Raw genomic sequence first — 27174 nt, forward strand, 5'->3', positions numbered from 1 at the left:
AATATGGGTTAGGTGGTTGTTTTAAAGTGCCTAGTGGATAGGAGAGGTCTAAATTGCTCACTGTTGGGATGAAAAAGTCCCCTGCATGGTGATGGCCGTGCACCCCTGCCATGAGTGCCATAGTTGCATCAGTATCTGAATCCCGGGCACTGATTTTCCATCGTGGGAAAAGATGGAGCATGATTGTGCACCATGACCTAGGTCTGTCTCACGATAATGTGCCCTGAAGGGGTCACTAAGAGCTACCCTTGTGAAGATAGAGTGCTATTGCCCTAACTGGATTTTAGTAACATGAGCGAAGTGGTGGCAGCATACCCTTTTTAAGTTCAATAGAAGCAGTAATGTGAACAGGCCTTTTTACTTGTGTCACCAGAGTAGGGTCTACAGTTCCACTCATGTTAAGTTCTGTGCCTGTGTAATTAACACACCCTTGGCCTGCATGGGTGCAAGTCAGCATATGATACTTGCGTGTGCATGCTGGATTGCACATGTAGGCCTGTGGATGGTACATAACATGGAGTCCTGTGGATTCCATTTTGGAAACCCAGGGCATGGGACATGAGGACTGCATCCCTAGATAATTGTGAGGGCGTTGGTTGGACTGATAAGCTTGGTACTACCAGGAACTTGTGATAGAGAGGAAGGCTTAGTCCTTTGAACATTTATGGGGCATATTTCAGTGGAGGCTGACAGCCAGGTGTGATCCCGGGTTTCTCCCTTGGCCTGTGTTGGGGGTCACTCCAAATTTGAGCCATTCCTAATGCGGCAGACTGCACCTTTGACAAAGGGTAGGTCAGAGGACAGAGCTCTTCAAAGGAGATGACACACCCAACACAAATTTCAGAGGCCTAACACTAAATCACATGTTCATACTTTGTTGAACAGCACCATCTTATTAGAGAGGGAAGATCACCAAGACTTCTTGCTCCTGGAAACAGAATTGGGGACCCAGGTCTCCCAGTATCCCATCTGGTAGAGAGGTGCCAAAAACACTTGTCATGTGCATTGTGAGGGGGAAAAGAAAGTCTGGAGGCAGCAAGGCCCAGCGGGGATCTTGGTGAGTAGATACTGGTGGGCAAACTGTGAGGCATCAAGTCCAGTCAGGCCGCATGTTGTGAGAGAGCTGTCTACTCACTTATGGAAGTTGGCAACCCCTGTCATGACTGCCATGAAGTTGCAGGCTGTGTTGCGGATCTCATCAGGGCCATCGCCCGTGTTGTGACTCCTGTGTGCCAGCAAGAGGCCACTAAGACTGTTGGGGCCATTGCCTGTGCAACTCAGACTGTGTTCTGTCGCCCATGGCTGTGACCCCCCCCCCTCCCATTATGAACGAGGAGGCCACTGAGACTGTTGGGATCAACGCCTGCAGAATCATACCAACTGCTATCTATATCTGTCATCCCCGAATGGTAGGAGGGAGTCACTAGGACTGTTGGGGCCGTGTCGGAGAAGTCCCTGTGACTTGCAGGGGGGAACAAGTCTGGAGCCACCTATAGTGGCACAGCTGTTTCACTGATTTACTGGCAATAACCTCCTAGACGCAGCTGCACCCAGAGCCATCGGTGTCTTTGGCAGCCTCAGTGCGTCAACTGCAGGAATAGCACAGTGCTAGCTGCTTATTGTGGAGCATGGGAGAAAGAAGCACCCCGGCTCCTAGACTCTTGTGAAGGCCGTGATTGGGGTATGCAGGAAGCAGTGCTGCAGTCCTGTGTAAAACTTGTTCAAGCTTGATGAGTTACCACCCAGAGAGCTCAAAACTTTGAAGGGTGTCTTACGTCATAGATGTTTTAAGCATAATTGCCTGGACACTCAAGGATCGGGCTTAGGGGCTCAAGATAGGGGTTGAAAAGAACAGGTTCTAGGATTGAGACACAGGGCTCACCCACAAGCACTGTAGTTGAAATTAAGATGTAATTACCTATCCTCGCAACATAGCAACTGTTGGTGAAGGGGGAGATCCAAGTCAGGCCTAGCCTGTAAACCCATGTGGTGCTCCGGGGTATGAATTTACCTGCAATGATCAGCTATTAAGTAACACTGCTGATAAGTCTTGAAGAAAAATAATAGTTGGGAGGGTCTGATATATCGCCATTTATTTTCTACCCTTCTGCTCAATCTTTTCCTGGTACAAATTGATACAGAGAACCATGGCTGTTGATCTTCGTCATGTTTTTTCTGCTGAAGGGAGGCCAATTCGTGGACTACAGATGGGTCGAGGATGTTATCATTTATAAGCAAGTGATTGATGTTAGCTGATATATTTGATTTACTTTGGGAGTAAGAGTGTCTTGAAGCATGGCAGGAGAAAGACAGATGCATACTGATGGAAACATGTATGAGGACACAAGGGACACTCTACTCACACAGAACCAGGGTACTTACAATGGAACAGAAGACAGTGGTTCCTGTGGGCACTCAGTGATTGATAATTAAATATATATCAGCACAATCGCAATTAATCGGAGGTAAAGAGATGTCGGAGAGAGAAAAGACATACAACACAAAGTATGTAGAGAAACAAGGTAATTTATATAATATATTCACATTGTTTTTTAATTCAGCGCATGGGGCACCAAGTACTTGACATCTCTGTACCTCTGATTAATTGCAATGGCGCTGTTATATATTTAATTATCAATCACTGAGTGTCCACAGGAATCACTGTCTTCTGTTCTACTGATGGAAACAAGCATTGCAAATGCAGAAGGTCTCGCATTTGTTGGTGTCGGAGTTATTGGCATTATAAATGCCAATGTATTTTTACGTAGCCATGTTGCAGGGTACAGTACCCTATGTGGCCAAAAGAAGTCCAATGGGACCTCTTTTGGCCATATATGGTACTGCAACATGGCGAGGTAAAAAACGTTGGCATTTATAATGCTAATAACTCAACTCCAATAACTGCGAGACTTATTCCATTAGAGTTTGGCGAGCCGCTCCGAAGAAGAGGAAGGTGCGTCTCGTCAAAGTCTATTTTTTCAATATTGTAAACTTTTTGTAAGCAATGCTGCATGCTGCCTGTGCCGCACTGCTGACTAAAAGAGGAGCCAATTGAAAAGATGGACAGAAAATGGATGGAGCTTCAAGTCCATACCTGAATACAGCACGTCTCAAAGAGACAGCATAAGCGCTACCTAGGCGAGACCTAAAAAACAGAAGAATGTCTTATTTCCTATAAAACTCCGGCATATCAGTGTCAAAACTGAGACATTTAAAATCCAACATAGAGCAAGAGAAGGATGACACACTTCTTGATAATATCCTTTTTATGTTGAAGGACAAGCCATATTATCTGTTTGTACATTTTTAACCATGCATGCCCATGGTTTAGCATTGTTTTAAACTGTTTTGCTGTTACTCCAGGTTTTGGATGTTTGTCTCCAAACTAGGAGTATGTGGTCTCTGTGTTTGGTATAGTTGTGTCTGCGTGTATGTGCCACTGTCCCTATGTATGTACATGTCTGAGTTTTATGCATATGTAATGAGATGTACACGTGCCTCTGTGTGCAGGTGGAGGGATCATTGTCCATGCTGGTCTTCTATCACTTTTTGCTGGTTTGCAGCCCAAAATAGGTCTCCTTCACAGTGCATGATAATTTGTTTTGTCCCCTGTTTGGTTTAACGTTTTTTCTGTGTTTTTTACTATCTTTAATCATTAAATGCATCACCTTTTAATTTTTCAGTTTGCAACTTTGATTCTTTTCTGTGCTTTCCTATTTTATTGTACTTGCAGCTTTCTTTTTTTGCTGCCCGTAGGTCCTCTCTCTTCATTCAACCTATATTATTTTTGTCTGTTTCAGGGCCTGAATCACATGGCACCCCTGGAGTAGCACGAATCCAAAATCTCGCAAGAGCCTGGCACCAAATCCAGATATTAGAAACAGGTACTTATTCGTAGTTAACTGGGGGGATGGGATTATGGAGGGAACTGGGACGGATTAAAACATGAAATGTACAAATTCTGACCATTGATTCAAGAAAATGAAGATTAACAAGCTTTTTAAAACACAAACTCTTCCCTAACTATGTGCAAGGCAAGATTGCCTCACTGGCTATTTAGCGTGTGTATAATTGGATCTGGTCAAGAATGCTTTTGCACTTTGTCAGTCTGGTTTCATCATAGTTTGTAACAGTGATTAATGAACACACTGTCTTTGCCGTGTCTCGTTAATTGAGTGGCTTCCTGTGGTTATTCTTGAAACAGTATTCACAATCATCCTTGGTTACACCTTGAACTGGACTGTGCCTAAGATCTTTTACCTTTCCAGTGAACAATTCTTAACTCATTTTTGTTTAATTATGCATGTGCAGTTGTGAAAAAATGGAACGTTGTGGCCTGTGGGTATCATGTGGAATGTCACTGCTGTTCCTATATTTTATTATAGGATTCGTAGTCTGAGCTGGTTCTTACTTGCAATTCCCATCACGTGCCAGTGTCTCTGGGTGGATGCAGCCTGCACACCTCAATTTACTTCTTAATGTCACACCCAAAGGCCTCCTGGAGCAGGCAATGGCAAATGTGGGCGTGGGACACACTCAAGTTTCCCTACCTGTCCACCACCCAATTCCTGGTCCCAGTCATCAAGCAGGGAATAGCTGAAGGGGAGGCTACAGGTTTCACTCTCCCCTGAACACCCGTTCATACGTGAAGGTACAGCCGGGAGAATAATAGCACATCCGTGTCATGCAAGGTGCAGGAGGGTAGAGTAGGTCTTCAGGTGCCTCAGGCCCCAAAACACCGCAGGTGGGCCGGTGACTGGGGAGTCTTTGGGTGGGTTTGGTGGGGTACCTGGGCTGGCCATAGACCTCTCTGATGGTAAACAGTAGTGAGCTCTGAATGGCTGTTGTGAGTTCCAGTCATCCATGTGCCCCGAGTGGCGACCTGTTTTGTGTTTTACACCATCAATAGCTATGCACATCACCTGCCTTTACGTAACTAAATAATAACTTATGCCAAGTTGCTAGTAGCAAATATTCCCAACTTCGCATTTTTAACCAATGCACAAAGTCCAATACATCAAGGATGCTGCTGTCTGATCCTACTCATAACAGAATTCTACTAATTTTCGGTGGGGAATTATGATGCAATTATCCTAATACAACGATTGGACATAGAGTCTAACAGAACAGTTCCGTTCATACACAGGAGTAGTATCTAGAGTCTTGCAAACCATCCTTTTAGTTACACATACCAATCCAGCATGTGCCAAGGAGCAGTATTACGCAGTATCTATTCTGAAGTATTTTTGGAGAAATTTCGTTTAGTATTGAATGGTGATCTGCAACTCGCTATGTAGAATGATTTTGTAAGTAGCAAGACCGAATGTACCTGTAACCTGGAGTCTGGAATCACTCTGTGCTCTGCAGAATGAAAGCACAGCTCACCAGCCACCCTCACTAACCTGAATCTGCTGTGTCCTGTCTCTAGTAGGTACTGAACCATCAGTTGCACACCTGCTTCATTTACTCTGTTCTTGTCAGTGGCATCTCTGGGAATGATTTTTAGGAGGTGCACAAGGGGCTACAGATAAGGCCACTGATATAAGTGGTTTGGGCTACCTACAATGGGCAATCATGAAGATTGTGCGCATTTTTATAAAATACTCTTTCCCTAAAGTAACTATAACTCGTGGCCCCACCATGCACAGTCTTGTCATCAATTGTGTCATTTCAGATGTGGCAGTGATGTTATCAATGAAGTAGTGAGTGATGTAATATGTGGGGTAATTAGTAGTGCATAGTGAGGAGGCTTAAGGGGGGAAAAAAAACCCTAGGCCAATCGGACTGCCCTGTTTTTTCTGTTGCTTTCAAGGTACTCTCGCTAGAGTTCCTCAAACTGTCCAGATATCCAAATATTTTTGTACCTTAATTTCTCAATCTACTGAACAGATTTAGATCCAATCAAAAAAAGCTCACTTTCTGGCCCAAGATTAATTTTCCTGGCAAATTTGTTGACATTTTGTTTAGCAGTTTTTGCGGTAACTCTTCGTAAATAAAAGTCTGTGGAGAATGACTTTTTGCATTCTGAGTCCTGCCTTTTTTGCGGCAACCACTATACAGATCAATCCAAAATGTTCCAGAGAGAAACTAGTACAGTAAGAGGCCATTTTTGAAAAGTTTCATGAAGATTTGTCAAACTGCTCCAGAGTTATTAGCTAACCAAAAAAGGCATTTCCTATGGCAACACAGAATTTACTATTACTACCCAGTGGCGACCACCACTGCAATATGGATTTTTATATATAATATATATGTATTAATGTATATGTGTATATATGTATATGTGTGTGTGTGTGTGTATATACATATATATATATATATATATATATATATATATATATATATATACATATATATATATCTATATATATATTCACTGAAAAAACCATAGGTTTCACACACGTTATAGTTAGGAATTAGCATTTAAAAAACCTTGCAAATTCACTGAAAAAACCATGGGTTTCACACACGTTATAGTTAGGAATTAGCATTTAAAAAACCTTAGAAATTCAGTGAAAAAACCATAGGTTTCACACATGTTATAGTTAGCTGGACATTTTACTCGTAAAAAACCAATGAAATTCCCCCGTTATAGTTAGTTCAGCTAACTATAACTCGCGCGCCCGCAATGCACTGCTGATGACGTCACATATTACATCACTCATGACATGGTCAGTGACATCACTCATGACATCACTGATGACATCTCAAATGACATCACTGATGACATCACAGATGACATCATCCTTGTGATAGAGTGGCAGACCTCCTCTTCCCCTAATATAACCTTTGATACACACATTCAAAAATAGAAATTACAATTTTATAAACAATGGACATACCAATACCAGTTACAACAACCTATACAGTAATTCTAAGATCCACATACACATCCACTCATTCACCAACAGCCCTATACAGTCACTCATACATGTACTCACTCATCATATGTACTCATACACCTATACACCCTGTTACACAATGCCACTCATCCATAGAGTTACTCACACACATAGTCACTCATGCTAATAAAGAATCAAACATCCATTTACTTGCATATACAGTTATACACACACCACCACACTTACTTCTACGGAAATTTACACATACTTAGTCTTTTAAACAATCACTTAACGAAACACATACTTATTCATACAGGAACTCTTTCAATCTCTCACTCTCACATATACTCGCTTATATACACCAATAGTCACATATACTAGTTTAAAACATATGTAGTTACTCATAGAGACACTATTGAGACAGTCATTCACTCACTAACACACCCATGCACACACTCATGCACCCATAGAGTCCTGCACACATGCTGTCTTCAACACATACAAAGACTGAGTCATTCATTCATGCACCTATGCACTACGTAATACCCCCCACCAAACCATACAGACATCAGACACTGATACTCAAAAAACCAACAAATAACCTATATAGACACTCATGTAGCTACTCACCAACCCATGCAGCCACTTATACACAAAGAGAGAGACTGATACAGATATTTAAATATTTAAACATTACTCACTAAGCCATGTATTCACTATGATACACTTAATCAGTCAGTTACACAATCAATTTTTCAAAAAAAAATCATCCATTTAGACACTTATATACCCATTTATTCTTCCATCGACCTTGAGATATACATATATAAAACATATTTAATTTTCAGAAAAACACACATTCACTGGATGATGTCATCAGTGATGTCATCAGTGATGTCATTTGAGATGTCATCAGTGATGTCATGAGTGATGTCACTGACCATGTCATGAGTGATGTAATATGTGACGTCATCAGCAGTGCATTGCGGGCGCGCGAGTTATAGTTAGCTGAACTAACTATAACGGGGGAATTTCATTGGTTTTTTACGAGTAAAATGTCCAGCTAACTATAACATGTGTGAAACCTATGGTTTTTTCACTGAATTTCTAAGGTTTTTTAAATGCTAATTCCTAACTATAACGTGTGTGAAACCCATGGTTTTTTCAGTGAATATATATATATATATCAACAACGAAGGTGCTCCTTCCGGATTACCGGGACCCATGAAGGTTGGCATACACTCCGGCGGAGCCAGCCGGCGAATCAATATCCAATTCAAGAAGAAAGTCAAGTATGCTCTCAGTAACGTGAGACAACAAATTCAAGCGTGGTAGATAGTCTAGTGATTTATTTCACACAATGCGTTTCGGCACGCAGCCTTGATCACGTGTGAAGGGGAATGATGGCAACAGTACATATATATTGTTTACGGTCAAGCAGGTGAAATCAAAATAGGACTAATGCAGAAAAACAAGTGAAAAGCGATCCGCAATTGGCGGCCATCTTAACCTGTGCAAAAGGTAAACAATATCTGGTCTAATGCAATACTTTAAAGAATTACTTTAAAATGACGCATGCACATATCAAAAATAAATGCAGTTGCACAAAGTCACGTCCTTCAAGGGGGGTCAAAGTAAGACTAATACACTGGGACAATTACAAAAACATGCCGGACCGAAGTGGCGGCCATCATGTACTGTGCAAAATCAGTGCCTAACAGGAAATACATGTACTTACAGTGGAAGAGATGCGCAGAGCACAAGACCACTAAAGTTACATTCAGTTGAATCAAATACATGTACTGGTGTCTGCATCAATGCGCTGTATTAAACTCTCATAAAAGTCAAGCAAGTGCAACACTAGTAAAGTATCTGTAGTTCTGTATACGTGTCCGACAGCAGTATACTTTAAAGTGGAAGAAATGCGCAGAGCACAGGATCAATAAAGTTACATTCAGTCAAGTCAAATACATATGCTGGTGTCTGCATCAATGCGCTGCAATAGTAGACCGCCAAAACAACATAAAAGTCAAGTATGTGCAACACTAGTGAAGTATCTAAGAATACGTGTCAGACAGCAATATTGATCGAGGGTCAGTGTAGTCAATATCTGTAGTGCAAAAAAGATGACAGCAAATTGCGTGTGTAAGTACAACAAGTCAGTATCAAGTCTAAATAGGCATGTGAGTGACAAATGCACCGTGAAGTGATCTTAATCATTGCCCAAGTGGGCTTACACAAGCATCCTCAGCTAAGTGCCGTTATCACAGTAGAGTCATACTGTATTACGTGGATAAGAAGATAGGATTCAATGACCAGATCACTGTCAGAAGGATACTACAGCAGTGTCACACATGAGACTATGAAATAAACTGCTCAGCAAAAATTGCAAACCGTGAGACGTATGGAGAGTGCATCTAAAGTCAGAGGAAAAGGGTAGGATGCCCGTGCAGGTGCTGTCAGGTGGTTGGGCCCCTTCCTTCTCTCCTGTAAGAAATACAAAAAAGAGAGAAAAAATGTAAATAAAAACAAGGTTAAAACCGTGAAATACAAAATAAAATTCTACATTCTGAATAGGAGGCTGGACATATAGGCATGTATATCAGCAGCTAAAGGATAAAGGTGTTAAAGAAGGTTAGCATGTTACATATACAGATACATAGCAAATAACAATTCTGAGTACGAGACTAAGATTCAGTTTTGAGGTGAATGGACATTTCCTCATCCATGTTCAGCCCTCCAGGGATCTTGGTTTGGAACTCTATGATGTATCTAGATTCCCTTTGTCTTAGGGCCAGTACTCTGTCACCACCACGTGTTTTTTTTGGAATGTGTTCCAAAATCAAATAACTCATTTCAGCTAAATTTGAGTAGTGGTGATCATAAAAGTGACGAGCAACAGGATATTTGGGATCATTGTTGGTGATTGCTCTCTGGTGTTCTAAGATCCTTTTCTTTGCTGCACATGTTGTGCTGCCAATATACCATAGATCACATGTACATACAATGGCATAAATTACAAAGTTGGTACTACATGTCAGAAATTGAAAAATCTTTTTGGTCACCCCTCTGTAATCTAATGATATTTTATATTTGCTGTACTTACACGCTTTACAATGGCCGCATGGGAAAAATCCCACGAGGCCATGGTCAGTAGTGGTGGGGTAGGTCATAATGTCATTTCTCACAACCCAATCTCGTATGTTTTTATCTCTTCTGTAGGTGATTGTGGGTCTATCTGTGATAAGGTCCCCTAATGTGTTGTCCGCTTGAAGAATGTTCCAGTGTCTGGACACTATGCGTTTTATTTTGTGTGAATCATTATTGTAAGTAAGGATGAGACGGGTCCCCGTCTCTCCTTTTTGCACATCTTCTACGGTGGTATCCCGTAGAGTATCATTGCGTTCAACTTTGTCTGCCCTATCTCTTGCTTTCATGAGGACCCAATTTGGGTAACCTCGATTAAGAAACCTGGCAGTGATGTTGTCTCTTTCCTCAAAGTAGGACTCAGGGTTATTACAATTGCGTTTGGCCCTCAGTAGCTCACCATAGGGTATACTCCACTTGAGTGCCTCAGGATGGCTACTGAGGGCGTGTAGTACACTGTTGCCCGCAGTGGCTTTACGAAATAGGGTAGTGTTAACCTGTCCATGTTCTATGTTGAGGCTAACGTCCAAAAACTCTGCCTTCTTAGCATCAATACTGCCAGACAAGATGATGTTGTAATCATTGACATTGAGTTTGTCAATGAAGATGGCTGCTTCTTCTTTGCTGCCATCCCAGACAATGAACAAGTCATCTATGTAGCGAAGCCACATGATGACTTTGGGTAGATGTTCCTGCAATGAGCTCTTGCTAAGGTTCTCACGCTCCCAGTATCCCATGAAGAGATTAGCGAAACTGGGAGCAAAGCAAGAACCCATTGCAGTACCGTTCACCTGCCTGTAGAGGGCGCCATTGAATGAAAAGATATTGTTTTGGAGACAGTATTTTATCATCTCCAAAATCATGAGACTATGGTCACGGTATTTGAGAGGTCTCTGTTTCAGAAAGAATTCACAAGCGTTGAGACCTTGCACATGATCAATTATGGTGTAAAGTGATGTTACATCCTGAACAATAAAAAGATAGTTGGATTGCCATATCAAACCCTCAATTTTACTTAAGAAGTCTTTGGTATCCCTAAGGTAACTCGGCAGTGATACCACAAATTCCCTCAGGAAGTGGTCCACGTATTTAGAGATGTTTTCAGTGATACACCCAATGGAAGACACGATGGGGCGCCCAGGAGGTTTAATACTATTTTTGTGTAGTTTGGGTAAGAGGTATAAGATGGGTACCCTGGGATGATCTTTTTTCAGGTAACAGAACTCTTCCCATTCTAAGAGCCCCTTGTCTTTCCATGTGACCAGTTTGTCCCAGATCCCAAATATCCTGTTGCTCGTCACTTTTATGATCACCACTACTCAAATTTAGCTGAAATGAGTTATTTGATTTTGGAACACATTCCAAAAAAAACACGTGGTGGTGACAGAGTACTGGCCCTAAGACAAAGGGAATCTAGACACATCATAGAGTTCCAAACCAAGACCCCTGGAGGGCTGAACATGGATGAGGAAATGTCCATTCACCTCAAAACTGAATCTTAGTCTCGTACTCAGAATTGTTATTTGCTATGTATCTGTATATGTAACATGCTAACCTTCTTTAACACCTTTATCCTTTAGCTGCTGATATACATGCCTATATGTCCAGCCTCCTATTCAGAATGTAGAATTTTATTTTGTATTTCACGGTTTTAACCTTGTTTTTATTTACATTTTTTCTCTCTTTTTTGTATTTCTTACAGGAGAGAAGGAAGGGGCCCAACCACCTGACAGCACCTGCACGGGCATCCTACCCTTTTCCTCTGACTTTAGATGCACTCTCCATACGTCTCACGGTTTGCAATTTTTGCTGAGCAGTTTATTTCATAGTCTCATGTGTGACACTGCTGTAGTATCCTTCTGACAGTGATCTGGTCATTGAATCCTATCTTCTTATCCACGTAATACAGTATGACTCTACTGTGATAACGGCACTTAGCTGAGGATGCTTGTGTAAGCCCACTTGGGCAATGATTAAGATCACTTCACGGTGCATTTGTCACTCACATGCCTATTTAGACTTGATACTGACTTGTTGTACTTACACACGCAATTTGCTGTCATCTTTTTTGCACTACAGATATTGACTACACTGACCCTCGATCAATATTGCTGTCTGACACGTATTCTTAGATACTTCACTAGTGTTGCACATACTTGACTTTTATGTTGTTTTGGCGGTCTACTATTGCAGCGCATTGATGCAGACACCAGCATATGTATTTGACTTGACTGAATGTAACTTTAATGATCCTGTGCTCTGCGCATTTCTTCCACTTTAAAGTATACTGCTGTCGGACACGTATACAGAACTACAGATACTTTACTAGTGTTGCACTTGCTTGACTTTTATGACAGTTTAATACAGCGCATTGATGCAGACACCAGTACATATATTTGATTCAACTGAATGTAACTTTAGTGGTCTTGTGCTCTGCGCATCTCTTCCACTGTAAGTACATGTATTTCCTGTTAGGCACTGATTTTGCACAGTACATGATGGCCGCCACTTCGGTCCGGCATGTTTTTGTAATTGTCCCCGTGTATTAGTCTTACTTTGACCCCCCTTGAAGGACGTGACTTTGTGCAACTGCATTTATTTTTGATATGTGCATGCGTCATTTTAAAGTAATTCTTTAAAGTATTGCATTAGACCAGATATTGTTAACCTTTTGCACAGGTTAAGATGGCCGCCAATTGCGGATCGCTTTTCACTTGTTTTTCTGCATTAGTCCTATTTTGATTTCACCTGCTTGACCGTAAACAATATATATGTACTGTTGCCAGCATTCCCCTTCACACGTGATCAAGGCTGCGTGCCGAAACGCTTTGTGTGAAATAAATGACTAGACTATCTACCACGCTAGAATTCGTTGTCTCATGTTACTGAGAGCATACTTGACTTTCTTCTTGAATTGGATATATATATATATATATATATTCACTTAAAAAACCATAGGTTTCACACATGTTATAGTTAGGTGGATATTTCACTCATAAAAAAACAATGAAATTCCCCCGTTATAGTTAGTTCAGATAACTATAACTCGCGCGACCGCCACTCATGACCATGTCATGAGTGATGTAATATGTGACGTCATGAGCAGGATTGCCGGCGCGCGAGTTATAGTTAGCTAAACTAACTATAACGGGGGAATTTCATTGGTTTTTTACGAGTGAAATATCCACCTAACTATAACATGTGTGAAACCTATGGTTTTTTAAGTGAATATATATATATATATATATATATATATATATATATATATACATATATTCACTGAAAAAACCATAGGTTTCAGGGGTGTTATAGTTAGCTGGACTTTTCACTTGTACAAAACCATTGAAATTCCCCCGTTATAGTTAGTTCAGCTAACTATAACTCGCGCGCCCGCAATGCACTGCTGATGACGTCACATATTACATCACTCATGACATGGTCAGTGACATCATTCATGACATCACTGATGACATCTCAAATGACATCACTGATGACATCACTGATGACATCATCCAGTGAATGTGTGTTTTTCTGAAAATTAAATATGTTTTATATATGTATATCTCAAGGTCGATGGAAGAATAAATGGGTATATAAGTGTCTAAATGGATGATTTGTTTTTGAAAAATGGATTGTGTAACTGACTGATTAAGTGTATCATAGTGAATACATGGCTTAGTGAGTAATGTTTAAATATGTAAATATCTGTATCAGTCTCTCACTTTGTGTATAAGTGGCTGCATGGGTTGGTGAGTAGCTACATGGGTGTCTATATAGGTTATTAGTTGGTTTTTTGAGTATCAGTCTGAGTGTCTGCATGGTTCGGTGGGGGGTATTACGTAGTGCATAGGTGCATGAATGAGTGACTCACTGTTTGTATGTGTTGAACACAGCATGTGTGCAGGACTGTATGGGTGGATGAGTGTGTGTATGGGTGTGTTAGTGAGTGAATGACTGTCTCAATAGTGTCTTTATGAGTAACTACATATGTTTTAAACTAGTATATGTGACTATTGGTGTATATATGTGAGTATATGTGAGAGTGAGAGATTGAAAGAGTTCCTGTATGAATAAGTATGTGTTTCTATAAGTGATTGTTTAAAAGACTAAGTATGTGTAAGTTTCCGTAGAAGTAAGTGTGGTGGTGTGTGTATAACTGTATATGCAAGTAAATGTATGTTTGATTCTTTATTAGCATGAGTGACTATGTGTGTGAGTAACTCTATGGATGAGTGGCATTGTGTAACAGGATGTATAGGTGTATGAGTACATATGATGAGTGAGTACATGTATGAGTGACTGTATAGGACTGTTGGTGAATGAGTGGATGTGTATGTGGATCTTAGAATTACTGAAGAGGTTGTTGTAACTGGTACTGGTATGTCCATTGTTTTGAAAATTTTAGTCTCTATTTTTGAATGTGTGTATCAAAGGTTATATTAGGGTGAGAGGAGGTCTGCCACTCTATCACAAGGATGATGTCATCAGTGATGTCATCAGTGATGTCATTTGAGATGTCATCAGTGATGTCATGAGTGATGTCACTGACCATGTCATGAGTGATGTAATATGTGACGTCATCAGCAGTGCATTGCGGGCGCGCGAGTTATAGTTAGCTGAACTAACTATAACGGGGGAATTTCAATGGTTTTGTACAAGTGAAAAGTCCAGCTAACTATAACACCCCTGAAACCTATGGTTTTTTCAATGAATTTCTGAGGTTTTTTAAATGCTAATTCCTAACTATAACGTGCCTGAAACCTATGGTTTTTTCTGTGAATTTCAAAGGTTTTTTTAAATGCTAATTTCTAACTATGCCTACAGAGATAGGACATGTGAAGAAAGAAGAAAAAATGCACAGAAAGAAACAAAAGAAGTGCAGAAAGAAGCAACAGAAGTCCTCAAATACGAAGATAAGTGCAGGAAGAAGGATAACGTGCAGAAAGAACAAAAAGAAGAGCAGAAAGAAGCCTTGTTGCAAAATCATCCTGTACCCTCAACTTTTTCAGACGGATACTGGTGGTAACTGAGTCTGACTAACCAGTCCTAGAGCCAGTACTATGTTAAAAGACACTTAGAATACAGTGAAAACACCTACATACACTAGGGAACATTATGCGTTGGGGTCCCCCTGTGATTAGCATGACCTCCTCTGTAAGCCCCTAGTATATAATAGGGCATGGGGATTAAAACTACCTCTTAAAACAGGCCACAGGGCGTTTTTGTACACGTTAACTCAGGCCCCGTCCCCTCCCTTCACCACTCTGTAAACACGCCCTGTGTCCAATTTTAGTTGGGAGATTAAGTTCATTTGAATCCTGAGGGTCCCTAGGGTCCAACTAGCCCACTAGGTACCTCCAGTAAGTGCCACAGAGCTGCGTTGCAGAGAGGTGTAAAAAGTGGCACGGCCTGGACCACCTCTCTGCAATGCAGCTCAGTGGCGCTTACTGGAAGCACTTGGTGGGCTAGTTAGCCCCCAGGGGCCCTCAGTATTGAAGGGAAATTATATCCCCAATTTAAAACGTGCCATAGTGCGTGTTTGCACACGTCACCTCAGGCCCCGTCCCCTCCCTTCACCACTGTGTAAACGCGCCCTGTGGCTGTTCTAAGTTGAGAGATTAAGTCCCCTTGAATCCTAAGGGTCCCTAGGGTCAAACTAGACCACTAGGAACCTCCAGTAAGCGCCACAGAGCTGCGTTGCAGAGAGGTGTAAATAGGGGCTTGGCCTCAGAACACCTGTCTGCAGCGCAGCTCCCTGGCGCATACTGGAGATGCCTATTGGGGGCGCGTTTGCAGAGTGCTGCACGGAGGGGGTATGGCCTCCGGCACAACGCCAGTCTTTTATTTATTTTAATTTTTTAAGAAGGGGGCTGTGTGGTTCCCCTTCTGATTCTAATTTATAGGCCCTGATGACCCCATCCCCCAGGGCCTGTCTCCTAATTATACTTTTTTGACCCCAATCCCCAGGGCCGGCCACTGTTTTTTATTATTTTTTAAAAATATATATTTATAGACACACCTAGGACATGCTGGACAAACCGTACGTACCTATCACCATGACGATTTGCGTGATATTCATTAAAAGGCGACTATGCATGCAATGAATCCACGTGGAATGTATTTACACCACTAGTAAAGCTCTGACATGTCTGATGCCCTACCGTGCCTAATGCCGGTAGACACCCTTGTCGTTTATTTATACAAACATGGGTAGCTATTGACGGGCACATTTAATACACATGCACACCAAGCCATTCAAAGAGGATTCGACAAAAATTCGACAAACTATGTAAGAACCCCCCCTCACGGTTAATAAAACACACATCCACTGCCGGATGTGTAATACTTTTTATTTTACTCTCTGGAAAGGGGATGAACATCACTTGAGAGTCACAGCGCGCTCCTGACAGAGCCCAATGCTGTGTTACACCCACCATTGCCTGCCGAGTGCCACACACCTCTGTGTTGTATTCCACTAGCTAGTGCATATGCTATGACACTCTCTAGCCCATGTGCACTGTAACACCACCCCGTGAATATGTCATGCCACACTTGTCTTCGCACGGGTTATATTGCCCCATCTAACGTGCCTTCCTCGATGCCTATGTTATAACGCACAGTGCTATGTCATACATATTACAATCTGGGATCCATATCTTTGTCACAGTGCATATGCAACGTTACACTCCCCAGCACATATTTTATATTACAACTTTAGAGACTAGTTAGGTTACACAACACTGCCCTGTGCATATTACACTCCAAGGCGCATATCGCATAGCACGCGCTAGTGCCTGTGCTATCTCGCGCTCTCCAATGAATCTGTCATTGCGCACAATGTATTGCATATTATATTTCACGCCCGGTTCATCTTATATCACACTTTTTGGTGCATAGTTTATACCATACACTATATCTAGTTTTCATTTTCAATCGTGCTCTCAGGACTATGTTCTATATAACACTGTGTTCACCTACCCTTTTCACGGGCATTACATTTTGCGATAGGGGGTGGAGGGTCAGGGGGTGTTTCTGCCAAGTGAGCCCGGAGTCACAGTCACAAACGTCCTCTTCTTCCTGAATAAAAGTGAGATTATGCTGCATACTTGTTCATATTTTAAGTAGTTCGCACAGACACAATGTTTTAAAACCAATAAAGTTCCTAATACCCGCCTTCTCTGAACAGTTAGCTTGCTGCCCCATCCCCCTCCTCCCTATCCTCTGTTGTGTGAATCCATGAACTAGCCTCCTCCCTCCTGCCATGCATGGTCTAATGTGCTGCCACTGCCCTCAATTTAGTATGATGTACCAGTCCACTCCTCCTGCCCTCCATTGCCCAATTCTATGCCCCATCATTGACCTCCTGCTTAAACTCTGTGCTTAGCTTGCTGCCCCTATTCTCCTTCCCCCTGCCCTCCGATGTCTTTGTGCATGCCCCTGCTCCATCCTTTTTGCCCACCATGTTCCATGGACCTGCCACTCCTATCTACTCTGAGTGTTCTGTTGAGCTGCCACTCCCCTCCCACCTGCCTAGCATTGTCAGATGACTGTAACCTGTCCCTGCCACCTCCACCCTGCCTGTCCACATGCCATGCCCCTATCCTCTTCCTCCTGTCCTACATGGTCCATTGCACTGCCACACCCTTCTGCCCTCCCTGGTCTGTTGTGCTGCAACTGCTCCTCCTGCCTGCCCCGTGTGGTCTGTTGTGAGGTCCCTTCCCCTGAACTTTCTTGTCTGTGCACAGGTCCTGACCCTCCCTTCTATCCTCCATCGTCCTTTGTGCATGCCCCTGCACCCTCCTTCTTGCCCATCATAGCCATTGTGCTGCCACTAACCCTCCCACTTGCCATGCATGGTCTTCTGTGCTGCCATGGCCCCTCCCACCTTCCCTGTGTGGTCAGTTAGCTGCCCCTGACCCCCTCCCACCTTCCCTCCATGGTCTGTGTGAATGCCATCACAGTCTCACTGTTGCTCTTCATGGTGTGTCTTGCTTCTAGTGCCCATCCTGCCTGACCTCCATGGCTATCTTGCTGCTCCTGCCCCCTTGCCCCCAGCCCTCTGTTTACATGTGCAGACCCCTACTCCCTCCCTCCTGGCTTGTCTGTTCCATTGTAATGCCCCTGATCCGTCCCTCCTGCCCTTTATGTTCTGTTATGCTGCAGCTTTCTCTCCTGTCTGTCCATTATGGTCAGCTAGCTACCATTGCCTCTTGCCCCTCTGTTCTCTGTTGTCCATGTGCATGGTCCTGTCCCCTCCCTCTTGCTTTCTATGGATTGTTGTGCTGCACTCCCGTCCTGCATGCCCTGTGTGGTGTATTGTGCTGCTGCAAACCCTGATGCCTGCCCTGCAGAATCAGTTTGGTGCACCTCTCCATGTCCCTTCTGTCCTCTGTTATCCAAGTCCATGTCCCTATCCCATTTCCTTCCATGATCCAATGTACCATACTTGCAAACATTTTGAACTTGGTAAGAGGGAGATTTTGAAAAAAAACTGGGGTATTGATTTTCCCCTTTGAGTTACATTGAAAAAGAGGATATTGTAGACAGGAGACAGTCAAATAAAGCCCATTTGAGCTTAAAAACATTGGACGTTTCCTGGCTGAATCGGGTCTGTTGGCATGTATGGTTGTACTACCATTGCCTCTTCCTTCTGCCCACAATGGTCTATTACATTGCCACAGCCTTGAAGGAGGGTAGATTTTGTATCACAGGGGGCCCCTGGCCCGTTCTGTCCACACCTGAAGTATGAGACCCTTGTCCTTGCCCTGCCAGCCGCATTTGTAGGCCGTATTAAATTGACCAGCGGGTCCTGTGTTGCTATATAATTATCCTGAGACATCCTTACCACTCAGCCAGCATAAAACCCCTGTGTAGGCCCTTTTGTTCAATATGTAGGCCTCTTTGTTAAATTGACCATAGCTCTGCAATTTTAGTGTATAGCAGTCTGAAGGCAGGTCTGCGAGGCCTTCTGCTCCAAACTAGTAGCCCCCACCCTACCCGAGTGCTCCGTGCTCGGTATCAAAGTTCAACATCCCCCTGAAGCTGTCGATATACAGTAGGCTGCATCCTGGACTGGTACTTGCTTCCTGGGCAGGTTTCCCGCTTTTAAGGAAGTGGCAACCGCAGAGCGTCAAGTTAGGAGAACTGAGAAGATTTTATACATGAATATATTGAATTTCCGTACAATACCCATTATTTTCTGCTTGCTCTATGGAACTTACGATAAGCGATTGGCCTGAGAGACTGACCTTTTCACCCAGTCCATTGTCAGCATTAAGTGGGTAAATGACGAAATGTCTGGTAAAATCTGCAGACGAAGCTTTTGGGTAGCATACGTAGGTAGATGTAGCGTGCAAAGAAGCCCACAAAATGATATAAAAAGGGAGCACCCACAGATATCAAGGGACTACCTCGCCGTCTGTATGTAGGTTAACAGGCTGTGCAGGTTTTCCCCAAGAGCTGGGAGCTCTTGTCTTCCTCTGCTTAAAATGTCTTGCTCTGCTTTGCTTGAAGTATCTTATTCTATTTTACCTATATGAAATGTCATGTTATGTTTAACCATTGTTCTCTTTACTTTTGCATTTAAAAGATTTTGTATTGTAATTGCAGGAATGCTTGCTCTAAGAGTAAACGTGAGTGTTCCTAGGTAACATTTTCCTTGGTGTAACTTGTTTCTCATGATGCATTTATAGATGTGTTTTCTCTCTCTCTCTGTCAGTACATTAATTGAGATACAGAGAATATCATGACAGCTGTATGATTATCTGGATTCTGTATTTTGTACTTTATGTCTCTATTCTGCGGTTTCTTTGAAGTTGCATCTTCTCATTAAACTGCCATTGTATTCTGCCTCCAATTCCATGTCTCATATGTCTGTTTTCTTCATTTTTGGAGCAAGCGTTCCTAGGCACCCCGGATCAAATTAAGGTGCCCCTTTTGTCCCTGACTCACTCTCCTGCTCAGTTCTGTGGTGGCTCCCGGGGCTCTGGGGACCGCCCCTAGCTTCCTTGACCCGTAATAGATCTTCCCTCCAACAGCCTCTCTTGCAAGTCCTGTATTGTTGGTTTGTTGCCCCTGCCCCCCTTTCCACTGCCCTCCATAGTCTGTTGTGCTTCCACGGCCCTTCCTGCCTGCTCAGTGTGGTTAAATTGTTGCCTTTGCACCCTCCTACCTGCCTTCAATTTTCAGAGTCCGTGCCCCTGGCCTCTGCCTCTCAACAGTATCCTAATGCACAACTGGATTGCTAACATTCTATATTTATTACAAAAGTGTGGAACGCCTGACATCATCTTGATGTAATCAAAACTATAATACCTAGAGCATTTCCTTTAGAAATTACATATATGAGAAGGTCTTATTGGTATCAAAATTATGGTTAGTGCTCTAAAAGACTAAAATAAGGACATATTTTCTGAGTTTTCAAATAGCGACAAAGCACTTTTAAATTATTTGTTATCTTTATGTTTTTTTATCCAGTTGACCACTTGATTAAATGTTGCACTTAGGGGAGAGGACTGGTGTTACTTCCAGAACTGCAGACTTTGCAACTGGGGAACCAGGTTGATGTTTCTGCTTCAGCTCGACATTCTGTGATTCTGGTCAAATCACTTAATCTCCCCATGTCTACAACCAAAATGAATTTGTTGTTGTGTGATCTAACCAATGCTCATGTAAAGCACCTCAATACCTGACAAGTCTGCATTATATAAAACTGCAAAAACACAAAAAATAAAAAGTGTTTTGCACACTTCTGTCATTGGGCTATATTTGGGCTACATCTGGGTGATTTTGGGCTACATTTGGGCTCTTTTGTCTCCGGTGGCCATCTTGGGAGATTTATTTGTTATGAAGTTTCCTAATTTCCTCATGTACTGCAGTCTCCTCAGTAGGAAATGCTTTCAGTTTTTTACTTTGATTCCATCATGAAGGTATTCAGATATGTCACACATTTGCCATACATTCTGAATGTTAGCACTCTAGTTGCTCATTAGATCACTGTAGTAAAACTACTGTTCACCATGGAAGACTGCTCCTGGTATTAAATGTGCATGTTTCAGTCTGCATGTCAGAATTTTTTAATGAAATAGAAGAGGATTTGAGAAGTCACTCAAAATGTGCCCTCATTTTCTTTCTTCAGCATTAATCATAATTTCTATGGCAAAATGAACCCCCTCATTGTGTTCCTTTTTAAATTAAATGTTTTAAGTGTTACCAGTTTATTCCAATCAAGATGGCTTCAGGTGTGCCATACTTTTGTCATAATGAAGACAGTAAGCGCTCTAGTTGTTTTTAAGAACATTCTGGGACATTCTGTCATTGGGCTATACTTGGGCTACATCTGGGTGATATTTGGGCTACATTTGGGCTCTTTTGTCTCTGGTGGCCATCTTGGGAGACTTCTTTGTTATGAAGTTTCCTAATTTCCTCATTTACTGCAGTCTCCTCAGTAGGAAATACTTTCAGTTTTTTACTTTGATTCCATCAAGAAGGCATTCAGATGTGTCACACATTTGCCATAAATTCAGAATGTTAGCACTCTTTTTGCTCATTAGATCACTGTAGTAAAGCTACTGCTCACCAGGGAAAACTGCTGCTGGTATTGAAAATGCATGTTTCAGTCTGCATGTCAGAATTTTTTAATGAAATGGAAGAGGATTTGAGAAGTCACTCAAAATGTGCCCTAATTTTTCTTTCTGCAGCACTAATCATACTTTTTATGGAAAAATGAACCCCCTCATTTTGTTCCTTTTTAAATTAAATGTTTTAAGAGTTACCACTTTAATCCAAGCAAGATGGCTTCAGGTGTGCCATACGTTTATCATAAGTAGGGCTGTTAGCGCTCTAGTAGTTCTTTGGAACACTCTGGGAAGCTGCAGTAGAACACAAAGGAATCAACTGACAGTCTCTGCCCTTGTTGGATGTACATGTTTTACTGAGAATGTCAGACTTCATTCTCACATGACTGAGAAAGATAATGTGAATTTACAGAAAATAAGCTCTCAGTTTAGCTTATAGATCACCTTCCAAACCTCTGTGGTAAAAGCATGAGTAAATATTTTTCTCTCAATCATGATATCCCAGCAGAAGGCTTTTTCACATGGTGAAATCACCTTAGAACATACCACAATTCCTAAAATGAGTATGGTACCATCAACAAATGATTTATAATGTAACTAAAGTCTTAAAACCTTCTATTAACTGCAATGCTTTTTAATGAGGTGCTATCATGTATATTGGTCCCAAGATGGCTGCCAACACTTCTTGGATGAAGTGCTGACAGCCAATCAGATCTCAGGACGAGATGTGTGGTTAGGCTCCGCCCACATATATATATGCTTTTAAATGCTATTTTCTCAGGAAATACTGAACAGATTTACACCGGACTTGCAAAAGGCACTTCCTTGACCTTATGGCTACCTCTCTGCCAAATTTCAAGGAATTCTGTTCAGCCGTTCGGGCTGTAGCTGTGTCTAAAGGTCCTATGGAAAAATGCATGGGAAAAACGCGTTTTGGGACCCCCCTTTTATCTCAGCCCCCGCTTGACGAATCACCCCGAGACTTTCAGGGTAGGAGCGGAGCGCAGCGCCCCACCTATTTTGAAAATTTCGCGAGGATTCGTCGACCGGCGCCAAAGTTATTCAAAATAGAATGTTGCGGTTTTCCTATGGAAACAGGGTCCTAACTATAACTACCTACTGGCGACCGCCAGTAGGTAATATATATATATATATTATCTACTGGCGGTCGCCAGTAGATAGTTATAGTTAGGACCGAGTTCCCATAGGAAATCTGAAAATTCTATTTTGAATAACTTGGGCGCCGGTTGACTTATCTTCGTGAAATTTTCAAAACTAATGAGGTGCTCCGCTCAGCTCCTACCCTGAAAGTCTCGGGGTGATTCGTCAAGCGGGGGCTGAGAAAAAAGGGGGGTCCCAAAACACGTTTTCCCCATGCATTTTCCCATAGGACCTTTAGTCGAAGGTACAGCCCGAACGGCTGAACAGAATTACTTGAAATTTGGCAAAGAGGTAGTCCTCAGGTCAGGCATGTGCCTTTTGCATATATGGTGTCAATCTGTTCAGTAGTTCCTGAGAAAATTGCAGTTAAAAGTACATAAATATCTATATGCGCGCACCAAATGTGCGCGAGCGTAATTCTGATAGGTGGTTAGATGTCAGTCAACATTCGAATCGGTCGAAATCAGGAAGTGTCGGACGCCATTTTGTGTGTGGCAGTGAAAAAGAAAGGTGGAGAACGTGAAAAGGGGGCAGGGTAGAGAGTTCCTGACCCCCTAGCCTTTGTCAGGGGGTCCCTGAAGGACCCCGAAGGGTGAAAAAAACATTTTATTTTTTTTCCAAAAATCGCGGGGAGCGCGCACGGTGAAAAACCCTTAAAAAAAAAAAATACATTTTAAACTGTTTATAAGTTTATAGAAGATATTAACTATGCTGTTCAACTTTATCCAAATTCAAAAAAAAAAAGCTGAGCCATTCCATATTACAGGATACAGTCAATCTATAACTATATACATAGGTAGTTTATTGTAAAATAAATATATAAAAAATATAATAATACATATATAAATTAGCATTTAAAAAACCTTACAAATTCACTAAAAAAACCATAGGTTTCACACACGTTATAGTTAGAAATTAGCATTTAAAAAACCTTGCAAATTCACTTAAAAAACCATAGGTTTCACACACGTTATAGTTAGGAATTAGCATTTAAAAAACCTTGCAAATTCACTGAAAAAACCATAGGTTTCACACATGTTAAAGTTAGCTGGACATTTCACTCGTAAAAAACCATTGAAATTCCCCCGTTATAGTTAGTTCAGCTAACTATAGCTCGCGCGACCGCAATCCACTGCTGATGACGTCACATATTACATCACTCATGACATGGTCAGTGACATCACTCATGACATCACTGATGACATCACTCATGACATCACTGATGACATCATCCAGTGAATATGTGTCTTTCTGAAAAATAAATATTTTTTATATATGTATATCTAAAGGTTAATGGAAGAATAAATGGGTAAATAAGTGTCTAAATGGATGGTTTTTTTTGTAAAATTAATTGTATAACTGACTTATTAACAGTATCTTAGTGAATACAGTGATGTAATATGTGACGTCATCAGCAGTGGATTGCGGTTGCACGAGTTATAGTTATCTGAAATAACTATAACGGGGGAATTTCAATGGTTTTTTACGAGTGAAATGTCCAGCTAACTTTAACATGTGTGAAACCTATGGTTTTTTCAGTGAATTTGCAGGGTTTTTAAATGCTAATTCCTAACTATAACGTGTGTGAAACCTATGGTTTTTTAAGTGAATATCTATCTATCTATATATATATATATATATATATATATATATATATATATATATATATATATATTATCTACTGGCGGTCGCCAGTAGATAGTTATAGTTAGGACCCTGTTTCCATAGGAAATCCGCAACATTCTATTTGGAATAACTTTGGCGCCGGTCGATGAATCCTCGCGAAATTTTCAAAATAGGTGGGGCGCTACGCTCCGCTCCTACCCTGAAAGTCTCGGGGGATTCGTCAAGCGGGGGCTGAGAAAAAAGGGGGGTCCCAAAACGCGTTTTTCCCATGCATTTTTCCATAGGACCTTTAGACACAGCTACAGCCCGAATGGCTGAACAGAGTTACTTGAAATTTGGCAGAGAGGTAGTCCTCAGGTCAAGGAAGTGCCTTTTGTAGGTCTGGTGTAAATCTGTTCAGTAGTTCCTGAGAAAATAGCATTTAAATCAATATATATATGTGGGCGGAGCCTAACCACACATCTCATCCTGAGATCTGATTGGCTATCAGCACTTCATCCAAGAAGTGTTGGCAGCCATCTTGGGACCAATATACATGATAGCACCTCATTAAAAAGCATTGCAGTTAATAGAAGATTTTAAGACTTTAGTTACATTATAAATCATTTGTTGATGGTACCATACTCATTTTAGGAATTGTGGTATGTTCTAAGGTGATTTCACCATGTGAAAAAGCCTTCTGCTGGGATATCATGATTGAGAGAAAAATATTTTCTCATGCTTTTACCACAGAGGTTTGGAAGGTGATCTATAAGCTAAACTGAGAGCTTATTTTCTGTAAATTCACATTATCTTTCTCAGTCATGTGAGAATGAAGTCTGACATTCTCAGTAAAACATGTACATCCAACAAGGGCAGAGACTGTCAGTTGATTCCTTTGTGTTCTACTGCAGCTTTCCAGAGTGTTCCAAAGAACTACTAGAGCGCTAACCGTCCTACTTATGATAAATGTATGGCACACCTGAAGCCATCTTGCTTGGATTAAAGTGGTAACTCTTAAAACATTTAATTTAAAAAGGAACAAAATGAGGTGGTTCATTTTTCCATAAAAAGTATGATTAGTGCTGCATAAAGAAAAATTAGGGCACATTTTGAGTGACTTCTCAAATCCTGGCATGCAGACTGAAACATGCACTTTCAATACCAGCAGCAGTTTTCCCTGGTGAGCAGTAGCTTTACTACAGTGATCTAATGAGCAAAAAGAGTGCTAACATTCTGATTTTATGGCAAATGTGTGACACATTTGAATGCCTTCTTGATGGAATCAAAGTAAAAAACTGAAAGTATTTCCTACTGAGGAGACTGCAGTAAATGAGGAAATTAGGAAACTTCATAACAAATAAGTCTCCCAAGATGGCCACCAGAGACAAAAGAGCCCAAATGTAGCCCAAATATCACCCAGATGTAGCCCAAGTATAGCCCAATGACAGAATGTCCAAGAATGTTCTTAAAAACAACTAGAGCACTTACTGTCTTCATTATGACAAAAGTATGGCACACCTGAAGCCATCTTGATTGGAATAAACTGGTAACACTTAAAACATTTAATTTAAAAAGGAACACAATGAGGGGGTTCATTTTGCCATAGAAATTATGATTAATGCTGAAGAAAGAAAATGAGGGCACATTTTGAGTGACTTCTCAAATCCTCTTCTATTTCATTAAAAAATTCTGACATGCAGACTGAAACATGCACTTTTAATACCAGGAGCAGACTTCCATGGTGAGCAGTAGTTTTACTACAGTGATCTAATGAGCAACTAGAGTGCTAACATTCAGAATGTATGGCAAATGTGTGACATATCTGAATACCTTCATGATGGAATCAAAGTAAAAAACTGAAAGCATTTCCGACTGAGGAGACTGCAGTACATGAGGAAATTAGGAAACTTCATAACAAATAAATCTCCCAAGATGGCCACCGGAGACAAAAGAGCCCAAATGTAGCCCAAAATCACCCAGATATAGCCCAAATATAGCCCAATGACAGAAGTGTGCAAAACACTTATTATTTTGTGTTTTTGCAGTGTTATATAGTGCAGACTTGTCAGGTATTGGAGTGCTTTACATGAGCATTGGTTACATCACACAAGAACAAATTCATTTTGGTTGTAGACATGGGGAGACTAAGTGATTTGACCAGAATCACAGAATGTCGAGCTGAAGCAGAAACTTCAACCTGGTTCCCCAGTTGCAAAGTCTGCAGTTCTGGAAGTAACACCACATCCTCTCCCCTAAGTGCAACATTTAATCAAGTTGTCAACTAGATAAAAAAACATAAAGATAACAAATAATTTAAAAGTGCTTTGTCGCTATTTGAAAACTCAGAAAATATGTCCTTATTTTAGTCTTTTAGAGCACTAACCATAATTTTGATGCCAATAAGACCCTCTCATATATGTAATTTCTAAAGGAATGCTCTAGGTATTACAGTTTTGATTACATCAAGATGATGTCAGGCGCTCCACACTTTTGTAATAAATATAGAATGTTAGCAATCTAGTTGTTCATTAGGATACTGTTGAGAGGCAGAGGCCAGGGGCACGGACTCTGACAATTGAAGGCAGGTAGGAGGGTGCAAAGGCAACAATTTAACCACACTGAGCAGGCAGGAAGGGCCGTGGAAGCACAACAGACTATGGAGGGCAGTGGAAAGGGGGGCAGGGGCAACAAACCAACAATACAGGACTTGCAAGAGAGGCTGTTGGAGGGAAGATCTATTACGGGTCAAGGCAGCTAGGGGCGGTCCCCAGAGCCCCGGGAGCCACCACAGAACTGAGCAGGAGAGTGAGTCAGGGACAAAAGGGGCACCTTAATTTGAG

The 27174-nt window shown here is 41.6% G+C and overlaps 1 protein-coding gene across 5 annotated transcripts in view; it reads left to right on the top strand.

Annotated features, from left to right (window-relative positions):
* Positions 1–27174, top strand: part of TENM3 (teneurin transmembrane protein 3) — a 1236182-nt gene that overhangs the window by 143654 nt on the left and 1065354 nt on the right. For all 5 annotated transcript variants that reach the window (XM_085641875.1, XM_085641876.1, XM_085641877.1 and 2 more), the window contains exon 2: positions 3801–3884. The gene's annotated coding sequence lies outside the window, so the exon portion shown is untranslated. The remainder of the gene's footprint in view (positions 1–3800; positions 3885–27174) is intronic.

The sequence above is a fragment of the Triturus cristatus genome, chromosome 2_2 (genome assembly GCF_964204655.1).
Source record: "Triturus cristatus chromosome 2_2, aTriCri1.1, whole genome shotgun sequence".
Taxonomy (NCBI): domain Eukaryota; kingdom Metazoa; phylum Chordata; class Amphibia; order Caudata; family Salamandridae; genus Triturus; species Triturus cristatus.